We start from the raw sequence: 16012 nt of genomic DNA on the forward strand, positions 1-16012 counted from the left end.
TGGGAACTTTATACCCCTCTAGCCCACACCTGGCATTAAGCAGCATGGTGCCAATAGGGTTATGTTCATTTACTCCAGAGAATTCTTTTCTATTGTCAATTCTTCTCTATAGGCATGAAACAAGCTGTGTGACTGTGTGCATTCGCACATCTGTGTCAGCAATGGGTGTAACTTAAAGTAGCTGAATGCATTCATTAGAAAGGGTGTCCACTAACATTTGGATGTAGAGTGTATATATAAGACAAGTTACTTAAAAGCAAACCTCTAATTATAAATCATATTTTTGCTTCAATTATCACAAACATCCACAACAGCATACATATTTTGTTAAATGTTAGCCATAACCAAAGTTGCCTCCTTAAATACAGTGCAAGTTGTTCTTCGTCTGTCCTTGTCTTCTAAAAATAGAGTTTTACTCTACCCTGAGACCTCCATCACGTAGCCTGAAAGAGCTGGGTGTTTACTGCGAGTGGCAAAACATGGACTTGGAAAGCTGTGGGAAGGCGAGGGAGTGTATGGGAGAGTTTATGAGCGCCTTCGCGTGGGTGCGGCTGTGCTTTTAATAAAAGGGCACCGCTAATATTTTCAGGAACAGGATGGTTGTTCTGAAGGTTTGAGGGCCGCGCTCCAATTTGGCCCAGGCTTATCTTTAGTGGCTGTGCACCTGTGACAAACGAACTAGCTAACCGTGCCTTTCCTGTTTTGCTGACAGAAGTGTGTGTATGGTGTGATCGACTGTGCCCCGCTGCACAAGGCAAGGAAGTTCCACCCTCCTACTCCTCTTCCTGTAGTGTTGGAGTCTAGAGGGCTCCAAGTGAACATTTCCTTCCTCAAGCAAACAGTGCCGTGGCCGTAACCAATGCAAGCAACTGCCGCTGCGGCTGCCATGTTGTCCCATGTCCTATCTGAAAGCAATCAGTGCAAAGACAATAAAGCACAGTGACTCATGAGTTTATAAGTGCATATTTCATTCATACCAACGTAAAAAAGGAAAACGCAGTGCACTGATTTAGGACTGTGCTCCTGCAGGTTAAGAACACTAAGGTGTTTGTTGCCAGATTTTGTTTCGTGAAAATGTTTAATAAGCTGTAACCATAATCTGCATGTGGAGACACAATTGTATCAGACCCAAGCATAAACAGTAAAGCCTGATGTATCTGCCATGCCACATGGCAAGACAATGAATTCAAAGGCGGCTCCAAGAGCAACATGCTTAGTCAGGGTCAAAACAGAAGGAAATAAGAGATCCCATCTGGGATTGGAATACTATAACATAGAACAATAGCACAACCTGTTTACTGTAAGGCGTTTGTGTAGCATTGTTGGCCCACAAAGGCAATAACGTGATTGGAGGGAAATCTGAGTGGGCCAGATGAAAAGAAAAACTTCCCATGCTCTCTATAGAACTGCTCTTTTGGTTGGAGACCATCTTTTTGCTTCTCTTTCTCTCTGCATCAGATCTGTGATCTCAGTTCTCCTTCAGTCTGCAGAGTGACCCCCAGCTTTACTCTGTTGATTCAGGGCTAAAACAGGTCTTAGCTGAACTCTCAGATCTTTCTGCCCCCTGAACGCTAAATAGGTCAAATGCATATACGCAACAGAGCGCACACACACACACACACACACACACACACAGCAAGGCCAGCTCAGAGCTTTCATTGACGTCAGTGTGAAGCGTACACGAAACTGACCTTGAGCTCGAGGCTGATGAGAGAGAATGGCCGCTCTGTTTCACTTGACTGGAAATGAGATGTTCGCATCCAATCATTAACTTCCTCCTCCTATGGGCCACAGAAAGAACTGCTTGAGACCAAAGTTTGCAGACAAACATAAGAGATTTGTGTCAATTTCATCTTTAAGTCACTAGGAAATGCTTTTTATTGCTTGGGCTTAGGCTGTTCCATTACATATGTAGAAAATTTGTTCTTGTATTCGGAGCACACTTTACTTTACTTTAAAAAAAAAAAAAAGTTAAAACTTAAAATGTCCAAAGTTAAAGAATGGTGTGTTGGCTGTAGGGTGTCCTCAGGAGCGCCCCTATGAGAACTTGATGCGCCCCTCTCGTGAGTCAGATCAGATGACACTTCCATGAAGGCAATTACACATGTTCCACTGCAATCCAGTGACATTCCTCGCATAAACCAATCGAAAAACAGAGAAATAAGCTCCTTAGTTGTAGTTGTTAGTAGTTAGTGACTGGAATCTATTCTTTTTTGCAAGATTGGAATGGGTTTGGGGGTCATGCAAATTCTGAAGATGGGAGAAAAACTGTTATGATAACTGATATTTTCTTTATCTTAAAACCGATTCTCTGCAAAGGGGTCATTAGGCCCAATTTACTGGGGCACAGTAAAATGTTGCAGTGCTCCACTAAAATCACAGCAGTTAAAGTCCATTTGGTCTTGAATTACTAAGCAGAACTACTGCACACACCACTACAGGCACTACACTACATTCAAGCCTTTTTTGTTGCACAGAGTAATGGTTATATATAAAGTTGTCTGCCAGGCCACTCATAACCATATAACCTACCAAAATCCATATTAGAACACTAAAGCAAAGGCATTAAAGATAAAGGCATTAATTGGGCTAGCATTATTTAGGTTAGCATAGGCTTTATTCATGCTAGATAGTAAAAGGGGCATTGATAACACTTGTTAAATGACCATCTAGATATAGCAAAAATAACAGTCAACTACTCATTTTAAGGCCTGTGTTATCTAGTTAACATCAACTGATCAACATTTTCAGTTTATTATTAGCTAGTAATAATAAACTGTTGGACTGTTGGAGCATTTTCTGAACATCCAAGTCATCCCAAACACATTTACTGATGTTAAGGTCTGGACTCCAGTTTATTGTTCTGAGAATGCCAGTAGCATTTTAGTTGTATAAGTGGGAATTCTCAGCACTGTGCTTCAAAACTTTACTCCACAACTTGACCGTTCAGTGCTGGTGTTATAGTGCACAGTTTCTATTTGCTTTTCTTAGTAAGGGCTTCTTGGCAGTTACACATCCGTTTTAGACCCACAGAACTGAGTTAGTGGAAGGCTGATAAAAGCACCAGTAGGGTTCTGGTGGTTTGTCAGATCTTGCACGGTTGTTATGGGTCTCATTTTCTCCAGCTTTTGCAAATATACGTCTTTATGCAAACAGATGATCTTGTATTAATGTTCTCATTTTAGATGCAAACAAGAGAGAAATTTGCATGGCAGCCAAGGTGTGTTTGCCCAATAATGCCAGATAATGTCAGTGACACCTTTTGGGAACACATCTTGTTGGAAGGACACACCTGTTTATTTTAATATTGGGAAGATGGAGGAGTAGCAGCTGGGAAACTAATGTAGAGAGTGTATAAACTGAACAGATTTCATATTGTCCTTAGTGTTAGAGGTTTTTGTTGTTTGAATTTTGTTTGAATTTTCATAAGGATGTTTAATTAGCTAGGTAACATTGTTTTGAATCTTTTCACATTGCAAAACATTTTGGATAAACTTTTTAATGCTTAACCTCTTGGGGCCCCTGATCCTCATATGGGGGCATTACATTTCTGTTTCTCTGCACCATGATACTTACTTTAAAACTTCAATCCTTTGGCCTCATATGAGGACATTGTTTTTTGCAAAATTGACTTTCTATACAAAGACTAAGTTTAGTTATTATACACGCTAAGCAAAAGTCCTGGTCTCAGGAGATTAAGGGGACCAGTGCTGCACATACTGATTTACTGTTTATTTTTACAAATGTATTCATATATATATATATATATATATATATATATATATATATATATATATATATATATATATATATATATATATATATATGATTGCTTCATGCTGTACATAAAGCAGGGTTGATATTTTACTGCAGTAAATGTTTCTAGGTGCAATTAATTCAGGGTGCAAAAGTGATGTTGAATTAACAGTGGTTAAGTTGATTTAACATCTCGTCAATGTTGGATTGCTTTCTGGGTTGTCTTTGTCTTGCAGTATATTTGCCTCTACCCGATATACAGTTTGAACCATACAGAGGCAAACTTTGCAGTTGCTTGTTAAATGGGCTCATATTTAACCCAGAACAGATCCAAAGACACAGAAAATGGGTTCTGCTAGCGATGTTTATTTGAGGTGGGATCTACACGCTGACCTCGTTTTGATGCTTCCTCTGCCCTTTCTTGTTTACACAGGGCTAAGAGTGTTCCTCTGCAAATGTAATCTGGGTGGCCTTGTTTTCCACCTGCTCCAGGGCCTGCAATGCAACTCAACACTAAGCTGCATTCAGTCTGTGACTGGGATTTGAGACCAGCATGAAGAACTCACCTGGAGCTGAAGTCTCAACTCAACAACACACCAAGGCACATTAAACAATATCCTTCCTTGCAGCGTGGGACTTTGCCTCTCTGTGGAAAGCAACATGACCTTCTGCAGTAGCAAACCCCAGACAGACTGTGTACTAATAACTCACAGTAATTTAGGAGGCAGAGACAGTATGCTGCAGGTATACATATACTTGATTTGGGTTTTATTATGAAACATGTCCAACATTGGCAGAATAGGTTAAAACTATTTAAGGAATTAAGGTAAATCAATGGCAAACCCAGAAGCATAACATAATTAATCAAAGCTAGTACAGTGCCTCTAGAAAGTATAAAAACCCTTTACAATCTCTTGAATTCCTGCATAAATTTGTATATTATGTGATCAGATCCTTACTTGGGTCTAGACGAAGAGAAACGATGCAAATGTCTTTACTCAAGAATGTATGTGAACCTTTGCTTTCAGGAACTGGTGTAACCCCCTCAAGCAGCAGTAACTTCAAACAAATGTTTCCGGTAACTGGTGATCAATCTTTAAATAGGTTGCATAGGTTGGGCCATTGCTGCTTTTTAACTCAGTGATGTTGGCGAACAGAAACACAAATCAATTGATTAAATCTTCAGTTATTTTAAGGTTTGAAGATTTGAAATATTTGTGTTATTTCAGCACATTTTACTTTGACCTAGTAAAAGTGTCATTTTATAGGGATGTCCCAGGGTTATACAGCATATAGGAGACAGATATGTATTTCAGTTGCACTTATGACCTATAATGGCTGAGGGTCCAACCCTTTCTAAGAGTAGCTGCTAGCTACTTTCAATGATCTGCGCCTTCCGCCCTGGAGACCAGCTCTTCGATATCCAGGTGTGACAATGGGAGGTTAAAGGTTCATACTCATTTATGTGTCAAGGAAAGTAGCCCAAAGCATCTTCAACACTACAAGACTTTAGTGTATACTGAATTCCCTGACCCCTCAAAATTACACACCTGATTTCTGTGCACACCTGAAAGTGTTTAATCAAAACTGATGCCTCATTTTTTTTCCCATGACAAACCTATTCTACTATAAACTGTGTTTTGATTTTGTTCTGTTTTACATTAACCTAGTATGTCATGTCTCTATTTGTTGGTATTTGTAATAACTATCCTTTTTTACACTATTTAACCTAAACACGCCACTCCTAAACAGGCTCTGTCCAGACCTATCCAGGTATTTTTTAAAAAAAACTGAGGTTTATGTCTGTGTTTTCCCCTTCATGCGAAAACATCATTTGTGGTCACTAATAAACATTTAACATCATGACGCATATGCGTTTCTGTCTGAATCTCAAATACCTCCTTACTCCCTATATAGTGAACTACATAATTCATAAAACTACAATGTCTACATGCAGATACATTTCAGATTTCAACTTATAAATAAATATAAATACTGTTCTGTTCAAAATATAATGCTGTTTTTAAGATTGTGAATCTGTCATTTTGTCATTTAAAACATAAATTCAATGCATTGGCCATTGTAAACAATGTGTTTCACTGGAGTAAGCTACCCATTTTGTTCTAACAACCCTATTTCAAAACGCTTTCCACACACATGAGAATAGCATAGCATGGTTGTAGTCACTTCTGCACTAGGAACAATGAGTCACCTTGTATTTACAGTAAAATTACAGCAGATTAGTACTTCAAAGAAAGCAAGTATCTAGCTGAAATGATATCATATATGAATCAGGGAGTAGGTACAGTTTTGCAATCATTAATTAATTTTCCACAGATAACAAATGCACAGGGTTTCTGTGTGACATTTTGGTTGATGTTCAGCAGTAAATCTATTAAAACTATTAGTGATAGCAGTTAGCCCATCCGAAATACTCTGTATGGTCCCAGAATGCAGTCTCAGAATTCAAGAATCCATTGTGTGTTAGATTTAGGGTCAGAGAGTTAAAGAGTGTTCGACGTGACGTTCTCCAGTGTCCAGATTTCCATGGGAAGAATTTCAGTTGGCCTTCAGTGTTTCTTTGGTCTTAAAGTTTTCAGCTGCTGAGGCACTTACCTCTGGAGCTAGCTCCTCATCCTCATTAAAGAAAATGTAGGAGGCTAAATAAGATCTGAAACACTACTGGTCAAAGGTTACTCCAAGACGGGCTCTGCCAACCATGAGTGAAGATGATCCTGCTGTCTTTTGACCTGTAATCAATCTATGGATCAATTACAAAGAACACTGGGATTGTCTGTTTGATCTTGACTGCAGGCAGTCACTAGGGACACAGCTAGCTCTGTCTCTGGTTACTGATCATACAGGGCTTCCTATACAGCTTGCTTCATCTATTTTCTAAGTGGCTTGCAAGTCATTAATATCCATGTTGGGTAATGGTGCTATACGGAAGAAATTCTAGTTTGTCTGGCAGGTCATACATGTGCAAACCTTTTTCTTCAGATCTTTCATCACTGCACATATCACCTTGTATACACACTACTCCACTTGTGCTACATGGATATCACTACCCATGTTCCTCATAACATACGCTTTCTCATTCCACATAGAGATGCTCAGCCCAGCAATCACTACCCTAGCCATCTTAGATACACCTAGCCATCTTTAGATTGATCTCGATACAAGTGTCATATCCAGAGGTAAGAATGACAAGCATTCCACTACCCGGTCTGTCTCTGGGGAGCATGGGTCATCCATCTGACTCCTGGAGGAATGGCGTGCTGAGAGCATCAGCATGTATCAACTTTTTTGCCCAGTGTCTACAGGAAACAGTAATCAGAAGCAGCCTGAGCTAAAGCCTTTCTTTGAATTCATGATTAAGTATCGCTTTACTCTGATTGAGCAGATTCTGGAAGAGTTTAGGATCCGAGTTTTGAAACTTCTTCCAAACCAGTAAGAATGAAACCACAACACCCCAAAACACCACCAGAAACTTCCTTTTTTAAAATGCATGAGATGCATAACTGACTAAATGTTCTCCACCATCTTGGTCACCACCACAGTTGCAGCATTTTATATATGCACCATATGACACTTTTTTGTTAGTGCAGTGAATTCCCACCAATGACTGAAATAGTACTTTGCTTCTTCTGCTCTATTACTAGCTACTGAAGCAGCATCAAGACAGTTACATTTGGCCACCATAATTCAGATACCTTTAAAAGGACTCACTTCTCTCAATGCTGGACTATTCCTTCCGCTTGGCAAAGGTCTGCAGCACCTACCTTACACACCAAGTAGACAGCCTCATGTGTTTGAATTTTGTTTTTGAAGACTTTCAGCATGTGAGAGCTGGCTAAGCACATTCTGAAACTGTTTGCCCATTTAAACCAATAGGACCTGAAAGGGGGTAAGGCACAGGAGTCAGTTTGAGAGTCAATAAGGTCCAGTAGTTGCCTATACTACAAACACTTTCGTTAAAAGAGCTAATGGTGTTGCACAGTAACACAATCATGGCCCAACTATGATAACTGCCAATACTAGGTCCAACTAGCCAGGCAAGTACTTTAGCACCCTTGTTCTACTAAAACTCATTACAGTTAAAACTAGAGGTAAAACAGCTAACCAGCTAGGCCTACAAAAAAGTAAAGCAATCACCAAACAGCCAACACTGAAAGCAGTTAAAACTTCTGCTGTGTTTGCGGCGGAATTATGGTAAATGCAATTTCCCAACTTGGAAATTGCACATGAACAGCCCCTCAAGTTGTAATTTCTAGCAGGGAATTTAGAGAGAAATACCGTTGACTACTCTGCCAGTGCGGTGCAAGTTATTAACATTACATTAGCCGCCATTTTTCATGTTGCTCCGACAACAAAGCACTTGAACGTAATGTGCTTGTAGTTCTGACTTGGGAAGTAGGATCTATAGACTAGCATGTGAATGCTGCATTTATCTAGATAGCAAACCAATTGGCTTAAGTCAAATAAAGCTTCTCTTTACCTTGACTTTGGAACACTTTATCAAAAGGGAAATGCAACAGGTCTGCAAACTGTTGTCCTAGCAGTATTGGAACAAAGACACTTTTACTAATTAACCACCTGCAGCTGCTTAATGAAATGGAGCTACTATGATCCAGAGAGGATACTACAGCTATGGCAAGCCAGAAGGGACACTTCCCTACTTTACTATGGAGAAATACTGCTTCCTGCTACATCTATGATCAACTTGATGTCTAAAAAAACATCATAAGTACCCTATAGCAAAATGTCCATGACTTTTGAGAGTAGCAACAATAGTATAATAATATTAGTGCATAGTGAACGTGAGAGTATCATAACACTGAAAGTGAGATAACAGTGGCAGGTTGTGAAATACAGTACAGCAAATGTGCAGATACTGTTTTTTTACACTGAGCTGTATAATGTAATTCTGCACAGTTGAGTCAGAAGGAGCTCTAAACTGTCCCTACTGTAGGGAGACTCATCGTTGAGCTTTATTGCAGCGGGCAAGAATGATCTCACATGGCACGTCTTCACACAGTGACACTGTATCAGTCTGACACTAAATGAGTTTTTCTGTTTTTCCAGTGTTGAGTGCAGGGGATTTGAGGGGACATCCAAGATCTGCTTCCAAAGAACTTCCAAAGAATCAAATTTTACTCCTCCAGCTCATCCTCCATCTATCCTCTGAGTGGTTTTGTTGATGCTGTTGCTTTATCACACAACCGCATAAAGGATAGCATTCGCAACAACAGGCTAGCAGAATGTCAGACACCAGGGAATTGTCTGTCCCAACCAGCTTCACGTCCACTCCATCAAAGGTGACTGGGGTAGTTTGGACACCATGAAGTCAACCACCATCTTCTTAGTTTTACTGACATTGAGCTGCAGTTGGTTGGTTCCATTTACACCAGTTGACAAAGTCACTAGCTTCCTGAATTCATCTTCCTATCCACCCCACAATGGCTGTGTCATCAGAGAACTTCTGCAGATGACATGACTCAGTGTTGTACCTGATGTTAGAAGTGTACAGGCTCAACAAGAGTGAAGCTAGTACAGTTCCTTGGGGACCCCCAGTGCTACCTTTAGTCATGTCTGAGACACTGCCCTGCAGCCAGTGAACTGTGGTCAACCAGTCAGATAGTCTATTGTCCATGAAATGATGGATTCATCCGCCTGTATCAGTTAAAGCTTCGCCCCTAGCAAAGCAGGCTGAATGGTCTTGCACTAGAGAAATTGAAGAACATGATCCCTACAAGTGTAAAGTGTATGCTTTGTCCAGCAGGAAGATGGCTGCATCATCCTCTCCAATACCATCCTTGTGCACAAACTGCAGAGGGTCAAGTGCTGAGCCAGTACCAGCCTCTCCAGTGTCTTCATGAAATGGGATGTCTTGGGGTTCAGGTTAAGTTTACAATGAAGGCTCTTACACAGCTTCTCAGCACACAGTTTCAGTATCTTAGTCTTGTTGACATCTGGTCATGTGACATTGCACTGTTTGAGTTTCCTCAATTGCTTCTTCACTAGGCCTGAAAGTGCGGTATAACCGTTCTCTAATTGTGGAACGGGTAAGTTTGTTTCTTCATTAACTGTAGTTTTCTAACTCTCACAGAGATAAATATTAGTATATAGTTTGGGAGACTACAAAACATTAACCCTTTATGAACACTAAGTTGCCATTAACTCATTAGGACCTGTATGTAAGCTCACACTTCAAGTTTTCACTCTTATAATACATTACTGTCATAATTAACATCATTTTTGGGCCCTGAAATTGAACCCTGGGGGACTCCACACAATATGCAAAATCAAACAGTTGCTAAATAATTCACAATAGTTTCTGCATTAGATATATTAACTGAGTAATAAACCAAGAGTTCAAAGTCTTAACAGAAGGCCTTGATTTGCAATTTGTATGTTTTAATGCCCATTAACTGTAACCACTGTTAATGTTGAGTGTCCTTTTTTAGTCTAAGGAAGACTAAGATAGCAAACACTGTTGAATATGTTAATAATTTCTTCAGTCAAACCAATCAGTCCCTTAGCTTAACTCTTGGGTAGACTCTTAATGATGTTGGCAAGCACAAGCATCTGTTAGTTGGTGTAGTGGAGCTGTTGAAGCTTGACGCTTTCCTCCAAGTATGTCAGCTGCCTGACAATGCCACATCGGCAGCATTGCACATTAGGATAAAAAGGGAAAAATTAGACAAATAAAAAAAAAATGTCAAAATGTCAGCTTTAAAATAAGTGAGGTAACTTGTTCAGTAATAAACAGACAAACTCAAAACACTGTACTAGTAAGATGGCAGACACTAATTCTAACGGGATATCAGCTTTAGTAATGTTGTTAACATTAAAAAGTGGAGACAATTTTCCGTATTTAGTCCTCTGGCTTCCCATTATAGTCATTAAAGCTGTTTAGGTCAATTTCTTTTACCACAAAACTGGCATTTGTTCATAATTTCTTCAGTTGATCCAATCAGTCCCTCAACTGGATGATTCAAATAATTTTTGATTCAAATAATTTTTTTTTTTTTAAAGAAACCTAACCACACCTGCTATCTCAGCATTAATACTCTTTTAACAAAATGAATTCCCTTCCACATAGTTAAGATTAAGTGCAAAGACCAAATGCACAAACCCAACATACAGATGTCAGCCATTAGGACTGGAAAGTGAAGTTTTTCCTGAGCAGATTATCGTTTCTCCATTTTTGCTGACCGTCAGCTCAGGATAATGTTCAACAACAAACAATAACATCATGCCTGAGCTCTACAAATCATTAATGAGGGGACTGAGGAGAGTGGAGTGTGAGAGTAGTCAGCAAGGTAAGGCACATGGTTCTCTGGGCTTTGTGAGTTAATCAAAAACCCCACCTATGCTGCAGGTAAGACATGTACCTACAGTGTCTAATAGCTGAAGGCAGGCACTGTATGTGTTTGTGTGTGTGTGTGAGAGAGTGTGTAAGTTTTGCTGTAGGTAACTGGGGAGAAATGTAGAGTAATTGCTGGGTTCAGAACTGATTACCTCATGACAAGGTGTCTTAGGCAAAACAGGATGGCTCAAAAACCACAGGCCTGATTCACAAAGAGATTAAAGCACATTCGAATGTTTACACAGTACAGCATGTACTCTTGTTTTCTTCTGAGGTGCATTGAGCTGTTTAGCATCATTTCTACATGGTTTTTTATCAGTCTTGCTCAATGCTTGAAATTACAGTTAAAGTTGTTTGACCTGTGTACACTTAATTGAGCTACGAAGAGCTTCATAACAGTTTCATGCGTTACATGAAGTGTGGAAGAACATGTACAAAACAACAGCACACAATACAGATGCATATACCATGTGTAATGAAGCAAGATATGAATGTACAATGTTACACTGATATGTAAAGCTCTCAATCTAATCTATTTATATTCATGACACCTGGCTTACGCTCTTATCCAGAGCGGCTCTACTCGTAACACAGGGGTGGGCCAATGTAGTGTTAGGAGCCTTGCCTAAAGACTCTTATTAGTGTAGCACAGCATAGCCACCCAGACCAGGAGTCATACTCCAGTCACCCACACAATGTGTTGGTTCAGTGGCAGGTCCTGGTTTTATCTGTTGCGCCACATCAAGCATTATTATGTGTGTGATAGCTTAACCATTTACGAAACTCTTGAGGAAGCCCAGTGTTTACAGTTATTGACTAGATCCTTTATTAAAGTGAATGAAGTCAGCTACTAGTAGAACTAAACAGATCCATACAGTGGCTGTGACAGATTCTGGATCCCTTCTCCCTCTTTAGTATTGCGCTATATAGGGAGAGACTATTCAATACCCTTAACCATCATAACATGCATCAACGCCAGTCACCTAATCCAACACTCAAGTGACTGAGTTGTGTTTAAATCTCCATACATGCACAAACTGAATCTGAATTAAAGTTAGTAAAGAGCTGTTCATGGAATAATAAGACTGGTTAGTTGCTTTGAAACATAAAAAGCCTCCCAATAACATATTAAATGGGAAAATATCTTAAATGAATGGCATTCAGTGTCTTGTAACTATCACTTGCTTATATGAGCAAACATTATCGGCTCCTTTTCGTTTATTTCATTCACTCACATGCATTATGGTCCACATTTAGTTCATGTAGTAAGTTACAATTTTGTCTGTAAATTACGAGTGCACTGTGGGAGACTGTAGTGCCCTCAAAGTCATGTTCAAATTAATGATTCAGATACTCAGAGAAAAAGAAAATGGCTGACATAGTCATTAGTGCCCTAGATCCTAAATAGGGACCCATGTTGGTCACAGCCAGTGTCTGGAGTTCAAAGAGAAGTCCAACATGTCAGTACATTTACTGAAAACATCACATTCTGATCTACTGTATTTATGTTTATGTTTGTAATTTTACAATTTGATTGTGTTTTACAGCAACAACACAATTTCCAATACTCGGGGCACACACAGCTTGTCTAATCCATGTAGAGAAGTATTGCCAGTAGAATAGGACTCTCTGGAGCAGATAAACATGAACCTATTGGCACCATGCCTAATGCCGGGCATTAGCTAAGACGGTATAAAGCCCCTCAGCATTGAGCTGTGGAGCAGTGGAACTGTGTTCTCTGGAATAATGGGTGGTGCTCCATCCAATACCTCTGGGATGAGTTGGTGAGTTTGGGATGTGGAGGGGTGGTGATCATCCAACATCCTGACCTCACCAACACTCTTGTCACTGTACACAATCAAATCCTCACAGAAGTGCGCCAACATACAGTAGAAAGCCTACTTCCCGAGACAGTAGAGACAGTCACTCCAACAAAAGCAGGCTAAGCTAAACTGAGAAGTGAGCACGCTTTTAAAGACATTAAACATTTTGGATGCCTGAGTTATGCAGAAATTGTGAAAAAATCACAGGAATTTCCCTTTAGGACTATTGTACAGTACTGTATTTTTTACTGCATGAACTTTAGAGCAGTGCTCTGCTCATCTTTAAAAGGGTAATATGACAAATATTATGTTACTCTTTATTCACATTATACTCTTCTGCCTAATTAAAAAAACAGCTCATTGGGCTTTCCCCTTGTACGCCAAAATTATTCTGTAGACACATGTTTATCCACATACACATGAATACCTGATTGCTTGTTTGTGTTTCTTCCTGTTCCACTGGCTCAGTATATCTCCCACAGCTGATAACAGCATGAGGCCAGACTGACAGGCTTCTTCGGGACCGTCATCACAGGGCCATAAAATGGCGAACAGCTGTGGAAAAGTGCAGCTTAAACAGACACACACACACACATATACACACAATCACAGGCTTGAGATGAGAAAAATTAGCATAAATTACAGATGCCTTCTGTCTAATGCGGAAACACTCAATTGCACAAGTGTGAAGAATTGAACACAAATATGTTCTGGCATGATGTGTTGCTAGGATGAGCTGTCTTCCTCCACAGCCACTGCTACCATTACTGCACATGTGATTAATGGTTGACTACATGACACTGTAAACCTTTGAAACGTGGGCAAGTCCTCAGACAACCCAGATATCATAAGTGTAGTCACAAGCAGATGCTTAATAATGCCTGTTGAAGATTTACAGCAGATGGGAACCAGTCATTACTAGCCCAATTGCGCAAGATGGAGAAATGCCTTCAAGGAGTTCAGGCACTAGTGCTCTCTCATCACTGACTTAACGTTTATGTGGAAAAATAGTGTACTGATGTTTGTACTGAACGGAACTTGATTCTATGAAGGTCTCTCAGATTATGCACCCCATCAGCAGCCTGACCTCTATAACAATAATAAAAACAGTATATAATAATTAGTTGATTGCCTATCAGGCAGAAAGTGGCTAAATCTATATTTACCAGCAAGTCAATTTACAAGAGTGAGTGCTGGGTGATTCATACTGTAGCATGCTTACTGAGGAAACTGGAAAACATCACACAAAGCGGATTTCATTTCAGTATTATGTCAACAGAGAATCTCCTGAAATGACCTCATTTGACCTGTCATTGGTATACATCATGGAAAACTCAACTTTTTTTTTTTTTGGGAGGTTGCTTGTTGGTCAGGTTGTGTTTAATAACATGGTTCTAACAGTGAATAAACATGAAGTGTTTCTTTAAATATATAAGTTGCTGGCATTGCTATTGTCCTGCACCACCGAGGAACATAGGGCCTTATTCACCAACCGTTCTTAAGAAGATATTTCATCTTAACACCCACTTATGCAGTTTTTACACAGATTCTGACATTTACCAGTGTTTCCTTATTTGGGATTTGTTCAGTTTAGGAGGACAACGGAATCCGTGATTATAAGAGCAGAGCAGCCAACAGTTCTGCAGTTTAAAAAACACATCATGAATCTAATGTAGACATTTTGGGTTTTTTTCAAAAATAAAAAATAAAGAAAACTCTTAGACAGATATTGGTGAATGAGGCACATAGTCGTGGATCACGTCTGCATCTCCTTTACACTTGTATATAATAGTTACATGTAAAAATATAGTCTTTCTCAACACCAGTTCCAGGTGACTCCATGCACTGCACAGGCTTTCCCGGTGCTTACAGAGCTGCGTTAATGAAGGGCTTGGTATGTTGTTGAGGTTTAACCCCTTAACACAGAAAGTCCTGTTACACGCTTATTCAGTATCTTGGAGCTATTTAAGGGGTTAGTGAGGTCTTCCAAGTAATGAAAATGAGAAGCATTTTGTGAACAATGTAAATAGGTGAAATCATCTTCACTCTGGACACAATATCAATTTTTACCATTATGATATGCTTTAATGAATATTTCTAAGAATATATAGTTCTGGGAAAAAGCTTTCTATAATAACTATAATATGACCTTTACATTTTTACATCTTAAAAAGGTTCATCACACTCTTATTTCCAAAGGGATTCCTCAAAGAACCACCCACTATAATGCTCTTAGAGAACCTTTTCTTAAGAACAAATATTCTTAAGAAGATCTTGGTGAAAAAACCTGTTATTATTTAAGAACTCTTTAAAGAGTGTAAGACATCACTCCAAAAACCCCATCTGGTGTCATCCCTTCTAATAGTGTGTCAACACATGGCTAGATACAATAGTCGTGTGCTGTATATCTACAATTGTTTCTACGTACATAGGCCTTTGTACCTGTGTGTGAACATATCTTGGTAAAGGTAAAGGTAAAGGTGCACGTATTTGTCACTGTACACTGAACAGCGAAATGTGTCCTCCGCATTTAACCCATCTGGTAGTGAACACACACTCACACACACACATGTGTTAGGGGCAGTGAGTACACACACACACCCAGAGCGGTGGGCAGCCAACTCCAGCGCCCGGGGAGCAGAGAGGGTAAAGGGCCTTGCTCAAGGGCCCAACAGTGGCAGCTTGCCGAGCCCGGGAATCGAACCCACAACCCTGTTATCGATATCCCGGCGCTCAGTGAGAAATGCTCAGTCTCACAGCTTGAAGAACTACGTGAAGAAACGTATTGCATGTGGGTTTATGATTGACAGAAAAATACACTTGAAGTTTACAATAAAACAGTGATGATTGAAGTTCTGACCTGGACCAACGAATCCGAGAGGCGTTTGATAGACTCATGGCCATTGATTGACATGTGGCTCAATAAAATGTCTGTGTACACTGTGTACAAGTCCATATTTCCCCAAGCAACAGACACGTGCCCCACAGAAACAGCATTACTGCTGATGAATTAAAGGAAGTATAAACCCCACGAGTATCTCTGTGGTGGTTTTATAAAAAT

The 16012-nt window shown here is 39.8% G+C and overlaps 1 long non-coding RNA gene across 1 annotated transcript; it reads right to left on the reverse strand.

The window, feature by feature from the left end:
* Window positions 1–882: 882 nt before the first annotated feature.
* On the reverse strand, window positions 883–13550 carry LOC140543656 (uncharacterized). Its single transcript, XR_011978191.1, has 3 exons — window positions 13379–13550; window positions 1692–1781; window positions 883–905 (listed from the first exon to the last, which is right to left on the reverse strand). It is a non-coding gene; the product is annotated as an uncharacterized lncRNA (long non-coding RNA).
* Between the last annotated feature and the right edge of the window lie 2462 nt (window positions 13551–16012).

Source organism: Salminus brasiliensis, chromosome 22, assembly GCF_030463535.1.
Source record: "Salminus brasiliensis chromosome 22, fSalBra1.hap2, whole genome shotgun sequence".
Lineage (NCBI taxonomy): Eukaryota > Metazoa > Chordata > Actinopteri > Characiformes > Bryconidae > Salminus > Salminus brasiliensis.